General features: G+C 41.0%; 1 protein-coding gene and 1 long non-coding RNA gene across 4 annotated transcripts in view; both read left to right on the forward strand.

Moving 5' to 3' along the window:
* SLC4A8 (solute carrier family 4 member 8) overlaps positions 1–13822 on the forward strand; it is a 423930-nt gene that overhangs the window by 285627 nt on the left and 124481 nt on the right. The window lies entirely within an intron of this gene.
* On the forward strand, positions 664–10317 carry LOC142489962 (uncharacterized). Its single transcript, XR_012799967.1, has 5 exons — positions 664–4738; positions 5283–5430; positions 6969–7111; positions 7892–7996; positions 8390–10317. It is a non-coding gene; the product is annotated as an uncharacterized LOC142489962 (long non-coding RNA).

Raw genomic sequence — 13822 nt, forward strand, 5'->3', positions numbered from 1 at the left:
TACCATTTGGGGACAATTTGCCAGCCACAACAATGGAACTAAACTAACAGTTTAAGATCCAGATTCACTAAGCAGTCTTGGCAAGTTTTATTTTTTTAATTTTTTTTTATTAACACTTTTTATTTATACAAAAGAACATGTCCAACATGGAGTACCTAAGGGAAGAGCAAGAGGGACATAGCTTCATACTGTATGCATACAGTTAAATACAGCTTACAGTGGGAGGACCAATATGAAAGGGAAGGCATGGGGGTACAGCATCTATAGGCATACATATATCGTTTAACACCCATTTGGGTGCCCATAGATGTGCTCTACTTTGTACTGTGGGGGTGGGGGGGAGGAACATAAAAAACATTACGGTCATTCGCTTATAGCTATTATGTGTCACGATCTGCTATGTTTAGACCTGGGGGGTAGAAACGGGTTCTCACACCATACTACACATGTGCTGGGGGGGAATATTTATCCCGATTGATAACTCACCTTACAACCCAAATGTCACAGCCAAAGATGTCTACTGTGTAGCCTTATGCTAGAGCCTTGTCCATGTCCATTGGGGGGCATTGATGAATTGAATCCGTGGATCCCACGTTCTCCTGAAACTGTGACAACTATCTGATAAAAAGCTTGTGAGCTTTTCCATTGACATCAGGTGCCAGATTTTGTTTTTATTTTGTCTATATGTGGGGTATTTAACTGTCTCCAATGAGCCGCCACACAGCATCATGCTGCTGTGACAATATTTTTTACCAGCTTATTTGTTCGGAGGTTGTGAATAGGCGTATTGAGAAATGACACGGGTCCGGGTGCACCTTAGTTCCTAAAAAGCCTGTGATTAGCCCAAAGATGCTGGCCCACATTTCAGCCTCTCTTGGGCAGTCCCACCACATATATTTAAGAGTGCCCAATTGTAACTGCCCCTGAAACATACAGAAGGAACGTCTGAGTAAATTCTGCATAGCCTCACCGGGGTAAACACCTATGTAAAATTTTGTACGCGTTTACCTTTATGGTGACATATGGAACTTATAGCTGGAGCCTCACATATGTCCAGCCAATCCTCCATATCTATTGATGCACGCAGATCTCTTTCCGACTACAGCATAAATTTACTTTTTGTTTCTCTTTTGGGGTTGCGTATTACTTGATAGATTCATGAGATCAGACTGCTGCAGCCCGTCATGACCTTACACACACTTTCAAAGTATGTCGGGGAGGGAAAAAGAGTAATCGCCAGTTTTTTAGACACAAAGTGGACCAATTGCATGTATCGGAATCTCTCCCACTCTAGTAATTTTCTCCTTTCTTTGAGGGTTACATACGGGTTTAATTTGTCCCAGGAGATCATGTCCTTTAATCTAGTGATGCCAGTTGTCTGCCAGGCCTCAAATGTTTTGTGTTTTGCTCCTGGAGGGAAGTCTGGGTTCTGTAGCAACAGGACCAGTATTGAGTGTTAGGTTATGTTCAATTTTGTGTTGGTTTCAGAAATATGAAGAAGGGTTTATGGTCAGAACCTGATGGATGTGTCCCTGTGACCACTAGGCAGCCATAATAGGGATTACATGTCCTGAGGGAGACTAGGTCACATTCTATTTTGACCCAAATAAGCCCGGAGATCTGGGAGGGCCAGGCCCTCCTAAACGCTAGGGAGAGACATTGTCGCCCGACATATCCTCTGTCTTTTGTTACTCCATATGAATTTAGATATGGTCCTAAATGTAATTGTACTAGGGAGGACCCTGAAGAGGTACATTACCCTGCCCAGCTACAAGATGCAGTATTTGTCCCAGGATTTCAGGTCCTTTCTTAAGGTTTTGATTTATTGCGGGTAGTTGGCCTGATACAGAGTGGTATAGGAATTAGTCCATGTATGTTTGGGATGTAATTACCTCTTTCAGCTTTCCCTTCATTGTGTTGGTTCTGTCATCTAGTGACGTGAGCCCTGTATTCACCTCCCATAGAGCTGAGTTAAACATGCGATAGAGCTTGTTATATAAATTGACAATAGCCTTCCTTTTGGAAAGCAGACTGGGAAGATCAGAAGATCATATTGTCCAACTCCAACCGAAAGTTCTTAGCAAGTTTCTTTAAGGTGACACAAACCCATTGTAGTGCTTGTGCTAATTAACACAATATTTAAAGCAAATAATGAATGTTAATTCGTGTTACTTTCATTAAATGGTAAGTGTTATTTTTAACTTCTGGTATGCAAAATGGGATTGAAATCAGCTAATTAACGCCTTAAATTATATTCATGCTAGAATTACTAAGCAGTTCTATGATAAACACCAGGAAATAACACTATGTTATTTAGCTCCTACTAAAATGTGACATCCTTGACAAATTTGCACAGTTCCAGTAGATATATGTATACAAGAGTGCGCTGGAATTCACACTATTATCAATAATTAATCAAAAGCAATTATCACTCTTTTTACACATCACCAGAAAAAAACACAACACTCCTATTAAAGAAACACCACTCCATAATCGTTACTATAATAAAAAAAACAAGGTAATATAAATATCAATACCTCTAGAATGAGAAGGAAAAGAACAATGAAACCTAACCTTTCTGAAATAGTTCTCAGTTAATGTGACAGATTTGCATAGGCTATTACCTTTACAATATAAATAAACTCCTCCCCTTTTAACCATATTTTCATTAACCGTTTTCCTAAAGTTAGTTCTGCCCGTTTCTGTATTGGTTAACTTAATGGTATTTTCAATGGATAAGCTATTTCTGTGTAAGCTTTAAACCCATGTGTTCTATATTAAATCTGAAAAGATGCCGACTTTTAAAGGCCATAGATCAAGTGAATCTGTCCCTAAGTAAGCTAATACTAGGACGATATAAACACAAACGGAGAATCATCTCCTACACCAATGTTCTAGGTTATGCAACAAACATCCAGGTTAGTATAAATCACTGTATACTGATGCCTTCAGAAAATGTATCCTCCGTGAAATGCACTGTTGTTGGTGTATCCAGGTCAATTAAAGTGAGTACAACTGAATGAAGGCCATTAGTGCCCATATGCGAAAGTATGTAAAGATATATGAGACATATGGGATGTCAAGGAAACCTGTATAAAAAGGGAACCTGACCCCTGAACCAATGATACCATACAAAAACGCTTCGAGCTAGACCATAAATTAAAGCAAAGTTTGATATATTTAGTATTCGCAACCTTCGTTGCATACAATTCCTGGTAACAGCATGCTCTCAGCCAAGCGTGTGTGTCAGAACAGGAATTCCTCCCAACAGATTCTTAAGAATCTGCAAAGGAATTGCTGAATCTACAGATTGGATTCTACAAATCCGTTATTGGGTTGTATTCAGTGATGGATTTTGATGAATCAGGGTGGATTGAAACTGCCAAAATCTGTTTTTTTACACCAGATTTTACACAGCAAAATGGATTTTGGGGGTAGCAGCAGCGCAAATCCGGGTAACGGATTTGGGTGAATTTGCCAATTTCTGGGCGTGTGATATTTTTTGGAGAGGATATCCTTTCTGGACCCAGTCTCCTTGGTAAAGTAGTCTTGAGCAATTCCCAAGTTAAAAAAATTAAATATCATTGAACGTAAGTAAATAAAAACGTAAGTAAAAATAAAATAACATTAGGGAGGGGACCATGTGCTGCCATACGAGCCTACAGGAAAACAGAATAGTGGTAAGTACATTCTCAGTTTCCTTGGCATCTTCCAGTGGCTGCAAAGGCTATGGGACCTTAACGTTGCAGTACCCAAATTAATGGAAGGGTGCGTATTCCTCTTGCAGTTTCATCATTGCTGTGTGGTGCACCTTCTTCCAAATTATGCATCTGCTGATGCTTCAATGTCCATCTTATAAATCTGTAATAGGAAGGCCATGCGTCAAATTTCCCCCACTAGACATGAAGAGGCCACTGCTCACGTGTAATGTGCCTTCAAGGTCACCCTATAGTTCCTTGTTTGCATGTATATATACCGTACATGCTTAATGGATTCCGGTGTACACATAGATAAGTAGGCTTTGAAGCTGACTAGACTTTTTTAGGGATCCAGTGTAGTTAAAGTGAAGCATGGAGCAAAAGCCCAATAGCAAAAACATCAGCGAGATCAAGAGGTGACTCCAATAAAAAATTGAAATGTATTCTATCACATGGATAAGGTTAAAAAACGCACCTATGCATTTCGCGCCATCGTGCTTTATCAAGGTGTAAGGTACAAATACATGACGTCGCTCCCGTGAAGGACCTATAAATTAGCTGTTTTGTACCAGTATCTTACACCTTGATACAGCATAATGATGCAAAACCCGTAGCATGTGATACAATCAATTAAAAAAACATTTATTGGAGTCACCCCTTGATCTCGCTGATTTTTTCGTTATTATGATTGTGCTCCATGCTTCACTTTGCCTGCGCTAGATCTCTACACTTAACGGACATCACACATCTTGGATTAGCCTTTACAATATGTAAGTTGCCCCTCTGAACTTGTTTATTTGATATTGCTTATGGGAGTTTACTTATGGCGCTGCAAGATGTGGGGATCCTTTGGCGCTTATTTCTCCCTTGGATATCTAAATGGATATCTGCTATATGTGACTAAAGGCAATTCAGATGTTATGTTACTTATACAGATGCAGCGGCCGTTATTGAAACACTTCACGCGGTGTATACCTCGGAATACCCATGTGATGGCGCGCGATTGCTTCCAACCGTACCGCCTTTAGACGCTAGTGCAGGTGAGTGCAGAAAATGGCATTTTAGTGTTTTGAACACCTGAAATTGACACAGTAGCATAGTACTGTACATATTACAATTCATTCATTTAATTGCATTTAATTGCACACAATCCATGAAATTCAAACAAAACAACCGCGATAAACACGTGTGCCGGGGGCGATTGGCCGCGTTAATGCTGCGTGTAGTACAGCAGCGCACGAAAACGGCGCTGTTATTTGTTCGAATAACGGCCGCTGCATCTGTACCATACGGAAGTTTTAAGGGCCCATATGTAATCAGAGCACCATACACACTGGACTTACTTGCTAGATTTTTTTAGGGCTATGAAATAAAACAAAGAGATGATCTGCATTTCTGAATTCTTTTGTCTGATTAATGAAATGTTGATGGCTCTGAGAAGATTCAAATTCCCTTAATTTTCGTTGTTTGGAGGTTAGCAGAAACATATTAAACTTATTTCTTGATTTATGTGAACTCAGAGACCGCATAAGGCAAAAATGTGTGTTCCTTCCTTAAGACCACTTTGTCCTGATAAAAATACAGGTACCGGGTATGGCTCTTTCCATGAAGAAGACCGCAGTTCACCCACTCTTCTGGGGGGACGTTATTGACACCAGAAGAAATCGCACTTTATATGAGATAAATGCAGCGTACATAATTCCAAAGGCTGAAATTGATCATTTATCAACAAGTTGAGTACCCACTGCATTATTTCTTGATAGACTGCTGTTTTTCATTTTTCCTCTGTGAAACCCTGTGGGGTGTGCCGCAAAGACATGCCTCCAATTCTCCTATAATGATGCCTTTCACTTACACTTGGCCTTTAAGAGAGTCTTTACTAAGTAATTTATTGAGCCCTGTATTCAAAAATTCTAATACCATCAGACAGTACTAGTGCTGTCTGCACAAGAATCCCCTTTACAGCAAATGTTGTGAAACACAGGCCAAATTCTGAAATATACATGTAACACTGTTTCCCCCACCCTCTGGGAGATGTTACCATTACACGGTGTAGGTTGGTGCAAACCTGCTGGTTCACAGACGATCTGAGCCTCCGCCGATGTTATTGGTGAGAACAGGACTAGTTTCTGGGGCACATTATAGTTGCTTAACTCTTGGAACACAGCGCCTCCATCTGCCACAGGATCCAGATGTATGGAGGCGATATCCTACGGTAGAAATGGTTACCTCACCCCCCCCAGAAAGATCACACTCTAGGCCGGAGGTATATTCAGCTGGAACTGATTTATTATCCTTCTGCTCACATAGTAACAAATGGGCCTCTGCCCAATGCAGTTTACTGAAGGTCACCAACGCCCGGATGGTCCCAGGACCTTCACTACAGGCCAAGTGCCCTCGCAGTAGTCCTTGCTCTTCCCTGCCCTTCTAGCAGGCACAGGGGAAAGGTAGTCACTCACTCTCCCCCATGGGGAAGAGTAACAAGGAAGGCGAGTTCTCAGGCTACCCTGTGTGACACCTGTCTCTCTCAATGGTAGAGACGCTACTAAATTTGGGTGGTGCAACACCTTAAGTACAGTAGGGGGAAGGTACCAGTTCTGAACCCAGGATTGAGCAGAACACAAACCTAGTCCCACCTCCTTCTCTGTCTCTCTAAAAATCTGCCTGGGTGGGGAAAACCCATAATTGGTCCTGACACTGTCTGCTCTTACGAGGGCTTGCCTGTCAGGGATGGCAGACTGGTAGCCAAGCCAGTCATGGCTACATGCAGATTAGCAAGATTTACTGTCATTAGTGCCGTGACGAGGCACGAGCGAGAGATTCCTGCCCGGGAACACTTTGCGGCTGGACCGCGAGGCACAGTCAGCTAACGTTATCACATCCTACAGTTCGGTGGGCTTTATTTATTTTAATTGCAATGCAGTGTGTTTTTGGCAGATGGCACAGTGAATATCTTTGTGCATAACCACAGTGAGGTTATTGAATGGCACAATAACTTAACAGTTTTATACTTTAATTAATTTCAGTCAGGGGGCCATTGATTGAGGTGTAAAATAAATAATATTTTTCTACTATACCTCTTAAACATAAGACACGTAATTTTTTCATAGAGACTTCCAGAGAGGGGAAAGATGGAGACAGCTCTGTATAAAACACTATTTATTTTAAGGTCATTCAGCACCTCCCTCGCTTTGTTTATACTTGGTTAACTAAGAGCAAAAATGAAACGCTCCCCCTGCTAGAAATTTCTAATCATTTGTACGATGCCAGCCAGACAAAGAAGCACCTGTCTGCACCACCTTACTGAGCCCAGCAGGACCCCTAGGAGCATCTGGACATTCCTGCGCCGGCACTCCCCTCGGAAATATTGGAACACAATTGACTGCGTATGGATGGACGTTTTCCTTACCAGAGTAAGTGTAATTTATAAAGACTGTGGGGCATATTCTAGTAGCTGAACGTTTGTCCTTGTCAAACCACACAGTTTGATATGGTCATAAGTAGCGGAAAAACGTTACCACCTAGCCACATTTTATATTACAAATTGCATTGTTTAAACCGTGTCTATAAAAAATTACAAACCACACGGTTAAATAGCCAATCTGCGTGTGTTGTACTTTGTATTGAAACAGACATTTTAGACATTGTGTGTCAGTGCTTTGGGGAGACTGGGCTATGAGTTTGGTAGTAGGTTTTTTTGTATCGATTTAATTGTGAATTTTGAGTGAGTGTTTTTTTGTCCTTTTTTGATTTGTAATGTTCTTGTCTGGTCAGTGTGAGTTTTCATGTAGTATGTTTGATTGTGTCCTTCCTTGTTTTGTTTTTACTGTTGTCTGTGTGTGAGTTTGGGGAGTAACTGATATGGAAGAGGGGAAGAATGGGAGTGGGTGTTCAGAGGAGCCGCACTGGGTGTGAGAGGAGTGCGAGAATGGATATGAGCAGTGGAGGGGTGATGCGTGAGGAGTGGAAGGGCGAGGAATGGAGGTGTGACTGTGGGTAGGAGAGGCGGTGAGGAGACCTAGAGGGGCTGAGATTAGGAGAGCGAAACGGGAGTTCAGCAGGGACTTGCAGGAACCGGGGCAGCTAGAGGAATCTGGGAGGAGACAGCAGGGAGACAGGGACAGTGAGCAATCATGTTCAGGAGGCACTGAGGTCCTGTATCCACCTGTTGCGTTCCCTCCTGCATCAAATAGGTGCCATGTGTCAGGGGTGTGGAACATCCGTTTACCCATGAGGAGAATGAGGTCCTCTTGGAGCATGTCATCTGACATTATGACAGCTGTTTGGATGGATATCAGGTAATAACTACTAAACAAGTGCATTGTAAAATTATGCCACACATAAGAAATTCTACATTTAAAAATTTGCATCAATGGACACACTAGCATTTATCTTTTGAAGTATATACATGCTGTAACAACATATCGATTTGTGAAGCTTCTGACTGTAGCAGTTCTGCCGACAAACCCATACTGATATGACTGACTTACAAAGTGCATGAATGCTTATTAAAGTGCAATAGATAGCATAACAGTTAATATATATTATGAGACCTATTAAATATGATAAAATTTGACAAATGTTATGGAGGACAAGTGACTAACAACCGTATTGTATTCTGCAGCAGTATCACCAAATAGGTGAGCTTCTCATTGCATCATTTCCTGACATAGCTCAATTATGTTTCCTAGGCTCACACTTTGCAATGGAAACATATAGTAACATAATATGATGATTTGTGCTCATCTCCACATCGAGGACCAAAAGCTTTGAGAGAACACAGATCTGTGATCACGTTTCTAGCCTGGGAGTGACACGGCGCACCACCGAGAACTGCAAGAATCGTTTCTCTGACATCAAGAGGAAGATGGAGAGGATGGAAGAGTCTCGCCACCATGAACGTGATGCAAAGTTACAATTTATTCACACAATGAATCAAAGTTATGTGTCCAGACTATGTAAATGAACGATACCTACTGTAACATCTTTGGTCATACTGAATGTACATTTAGAGGGCCTTCAGGGCTTCTTGTGCGCTGTGCAAATACCATAAATTACATTGCACATGACACAATCCTAACATGTTATGTAGCCAGATGCAATGTAGTCATGACGTCAGTGTCAGACTATCTTCTGAACTAGTAAACTAAGGTTTGGGAACAGTAATGCTCATTAACCACCACAACAGATTATGTACTGTACAGTTAGGTCTTACTGCCATAAGTAGGCTTCATGCCCTGGGTATTTGTCATGGAAAGACAAGTTTGTTTTATTGACAAATTTTAAAAACACATCTATGGCCCATATGGTTGACAAATGTCACTCACTATTAAAAGAATGGGAGTTTTCATAAGGTAAAGCTTAGCACACACATAAACTAATATGGGCCACAGATAGTAGAACAATACATGGTTACACCATGCCATGGAGAGTACTGTAAAGTGTTGTTTTGGTCACTTACTGTTAATAGTATGTTCAAATGGTCACAGATTAAACCTTTTGCCTGTACCTAGGGCCATCGCTGGATCTGACGATGGACACCACACCAGCAGCAGAGGTTCCATGTATGGCACCACTGCCTGTAGCCTCTAAAACATCAGCAGAGGAACCCTGTGCTGCCTTCCATCTATCATCTAAACACAGAGACGTACACACAGGGAGTCACGGCTTTGAGTGACGTCAGCAAAATCATTACCTCAAAACCCTGATACAGGACAATTGTCATCTTCAGCGTCATATATTGGCTTTGTGAAGGCAGATTATTAATGCCCTCTACAGCAACAGCAACCAGCTGGTCTGCATCATGCAGCAGGCAATAGAGGTGCTGCTCTCGTGGTCATGATTCATGACCCCTTCAGTTTCTCAGGGGAGGCCAGGACACTCCGAGATGATCTTCCCCCTTATCTAACTATCACCACCATTGTGGACTCTGTAGGCAGCTTGGAGGGCTAAGTCGCCCCTCCATGGACCACCAAAGGCATTAGCCTAAAAAGGCTGCCCCATCTATGTTACTCATGCTGAGTGTTGTATAAAAAAATGTACAAAGTTCAGCACAGTTCAAAGTTTTTTTTAAATTAAAACAAATCAGATTCCATGTTTACAAATATTAGAACCGTTCAAAGAGGAATAAATAAGGTACATTAACATTACACATACTCATTCGTACAAACAAACAAAAACAAAGTGCAACTACTGAGATATCAACACTTGTGTAGTAACAGGATGTATTTCTTATCTGGTAGGGATGATTATTATTTTATGTACATTTTATGTTTATTTTGCGTATGGGTATGGGTTTTTTCTATATAAAGTTTTTTATATGAAAGTTTTTTTTAATTATAACATTTGATATATTTTAAATGTATGGATTATCCTAACTATGTATTTAGATAGAAATTGTGATTATTTTAGATTATCCCTTTGAGTATTTATTTCAATACCTATCTCCTACCATATTATTACAGGAAGATTAACATAGAAATATATACACATATATTTTGTGTGTTATTACTGTTCTATATCCCGTATGAGATAATCTGTTATAAGGATTTTTTTATTCAGATTCGTCTAGAGATTGTCACCCGTTTGTTTTATAAAGTTCTGTTGTTTTTATATCTTATGTCATTGTTGCGTGATAATTGACAGTGCGGCATTAAAAGCCCAGATATCAATGGAAAGTCCATCATCCCCTGAGGAAGCAGGTTGCTCTGCGAAATGCATGAGGCAGGTTGCTATGCTTGTTTGTGCCAGACCAGTAGCCAGATTGGGACCACTGGAGGGCTGAGACTGTTGGATGTCTGATGAATTTTCCAACTCCAGTACCAACTACTTGGAGGTGACGTCACAAACCGAGACGAGTACGGTTGGTAGGAGGGAGAAACGGGCACCTTTAGCGTGCAGGCTCCAATGCCTTTTTAAATGGATGATTGTGTCTATTTGTTTATTTGTTCTTAAGATCCTTTTACGGGTTTACACTATGTTCCTGTCTCTTCTATTTAAGAACATCAGGAATATTACTACCTCATTGAGCCTGAGTAACACTTCCAATCTGTGTGTGTAATATTATCCACCTTTTTCATACTGTAAATACAATTGTGTGTATCAGAAATATTGCACTATGTGTGTTTTTCTGTGTTTTCATCTTGCATATCTCTGCTGGGATAGAAAAAACAAGAAAAGCGCACAACTCATAGTGTAGTAAATAAATAATATATCAGTGATATGGTGAAGGTAAGTATCGCACGTACAAGGCAAAAAATATTTGAAAGCATGTCATGCATTAACCAGCATGGTACCACAAGCAGATGTGGGCTCCCTCAGATGGACACTATCAGCTGCCGAATCAGATGTAGACCAGTCTTCCTCTCCAGGTGCTGTGCAGAGAATGTCCAGGTTCCAAAGCAGGAAGGGGAGAAGACCAAAAACGTCCAAAGGTTTCCGAGAAAGGTACATGACCGCTGTTGAAATCAGCAGTACTGCACAGTAAACCTGTATCGCAGAGGGTGAGCACTCACACAAATCGGTTCACGGCCAAAGCCCCGAGGTGAATGGCAACTCAGCACCTGACCTGCACAGGTAAAAAACGGTTGCTAGTAGCTGTAGATATGCCACTAGTAATACTGAATAGTCTGGATGACAAAAAATGCTATCAATTTTGATGGAGCAAACTCCTCCTGTACTGGCTTGTAACAGGGCTCAGCTGTAAAGCAGAGAGGAATGCCGGATTACGTCACCTCAATCGCGGTTTGAAACGCAAGGCGGAAAACGTCCAGGCAAAACCGCTGTTATTTCTGCACAGATAAATAAGTCAACCGCTAATATATGCAACAATGGGGAGATAAACTAGTAGATAACAATAACAAATCACTAGTGCATAGACATCCAACGCATTTCGGAGGAACAAACCTACTTCATCAGGGATGGAGTAGGTTTGTTCCCACGTAACGCGGAACAAAGGCGGAGTTTGTTTCATCAGAATTGACAGCATTTTTTTTGTCATCTGGACTATTCAGTATTACTAGTGGCACATCTACAGCTACTAGCAACAGTTTTTTATCTGTGCAGGTCAGGCGCTGAGTTGCCATTCACCTCGCGGCTTTGGCCCCGATGTGTTCCACATATTTAATGGCTGTATGCAACTGATTAGTACATTTAACATCAACTTACAGAAAGGCTACATACTTACTCACATACACAAAACATACAGTATATGTTACCTTAACCGGGGGTCAGAGAGTAGCAGGGAGGTCTGGTGCAGAGCCCTCTCTGAGGAATGGAATGTGCACAAGCTGTCCAGCATGGGAGTGGCTGGAGAATGCACCCTCCCTACTACTGACCCAAATTTCGGCAACCTGACCGGCCCAGGGGACAATTGGACCTCATGCCTCCAGGTTAGCCTGCCTCTGGGTATAGTCTAGTGCTTTTGGTTGGTAGATGTTGTTATTGATATGGGTAGTGTTTAAAGGTGGTTAAACCATCCTGGACTAGGGAGGTAGATTACCGAATTTTAAAGTAAGTCGACTATGTGGTTGTACATATTTAAACTTAGAATAATCGTCTTTTGAATGCAATATCTAAACTCCTGTACTAATAATATTTTCATACATATTGAATAGTTAGACCTTCCAACCTTAAAGCCTATCGACTTGTAAACATTGACAGGAAAGAGTCTGATAATTTTACTAGTATGTAGCCTATATAATCTCATGAAAAATATTGATGCCCAGATCAACAAAAGGTTGTCAAACATTACCATACCATTACTTCCATTCATATAATAAAGGGGAGCTCAGGCTTAGAAGTCTTTGGTTGATATGGGCAGATATGTCAGCTCCATGCCAGTCTTTTGAGGTATTCAAATGAGCCTGTCTCATACTATAAGGGACTATCGCCGTCTCTAAAAAGCATGCACACATGTCAGGATTCATTTTTATAAACTATTTTCATGATGTAATATTACTTGAATTTTGAAAGAATAACACTGAAAATAATGCAAAAAAAATTAGTCAAGATTAATGTCTCTAAAATCATTCAGTTAGCTTGGCCTACTTTTGTTTTAGCAGGACCATCATCGGCCCATGACTCAACATTATCTGTGTCACCAATACCCTTTAGTGGCTCAGACATGCGTGAGCTGGAGGAGCAGACAGATGAGGGTTATGCGATGACAGAACAAGGCCATTATCTCGCCATGCTCCACCAGCTGAACCTTCTGTAGGAGAAGAGTAGGAGCAACCGATGGTGGAAGAAGAGGAAGTGTTTTAGCCAAACAGAAGGAAACCACCAGGAGCGTATGGCACGTCAAGGAGGTGTTTCAGGAGTTGAAAAAGATTAAAAACTCAACTGAAGGACACCAATGCTTCCCTACATTTGATTGTCAAATCAAACCAAAGTGCTGGAAGCACAGTAGAGGCAGACCTCAGTAATCTAGCAAATTGCAGCAACTTCATCAGAGATGTGCAGCATATTAAAATATGCCATTGCTGTAAGGAGGGGACCAGGTCCATGCAACCAAGAAACCGGAACGACGTCAAAACCCCTCAAAATGTCAGTGCACAACACATCCAACAACGTCAAGACAAGGCCACGTACATGATCAGGAGCCAGGGAAACCTCAACACTGCCACTCCCAACAGCACCACCAGCACTACCCAAAAGGGGTGACAAAAACTAATTGTCAAAGCTGAAATAAATAATTTTCTTTAAAAAAAAAAAAAAGTTTGTATTATATTTTGCGAACAAACTTTTCTTAAAACAAAAGCTATGTTCAACAACATGAAGTGCTGTATAGTTTTGAAACAAATATTATGCACATAAAATAGGGGTTTAAATAGGCAGCTAGTTAGACAATGTGCTTGTTAATCAGGCCACTTGTCATTTAATGAGACAATCGCGCAAGTAATCTGGCGCAGGTAGGTCATATTAATGTGATGTTTGTGTGTGTAATATTTAAATAGGGGAAAATATGTTTTTGCAAAATACATCATGAGTTAGCCAGTTACGTAGAAGGGCAGACATTACTATAGAATAGTTAATTAGGCATATTAAGTACAGATGTACAGATGTAGCAAGACTTAATGTTCTTGTGGGCGTGGAAAAAAATCCAAAAAAACAGGGCCCGACCG

This window comes from Ascaphus truei, chromosome 3, assembly GCF_040206685.1.
Source record: "Ascaphus truei isolate aAscTru1 chromosome 3, aAscTru1.hap1, whole genome shotgun sequence".
Taxonomy (NCBI): Eukaryota; Metazoa; Chordata; class Amphibia; order Anura; family Ascaphidae; genus Ascaphus; species Ascaphus truei.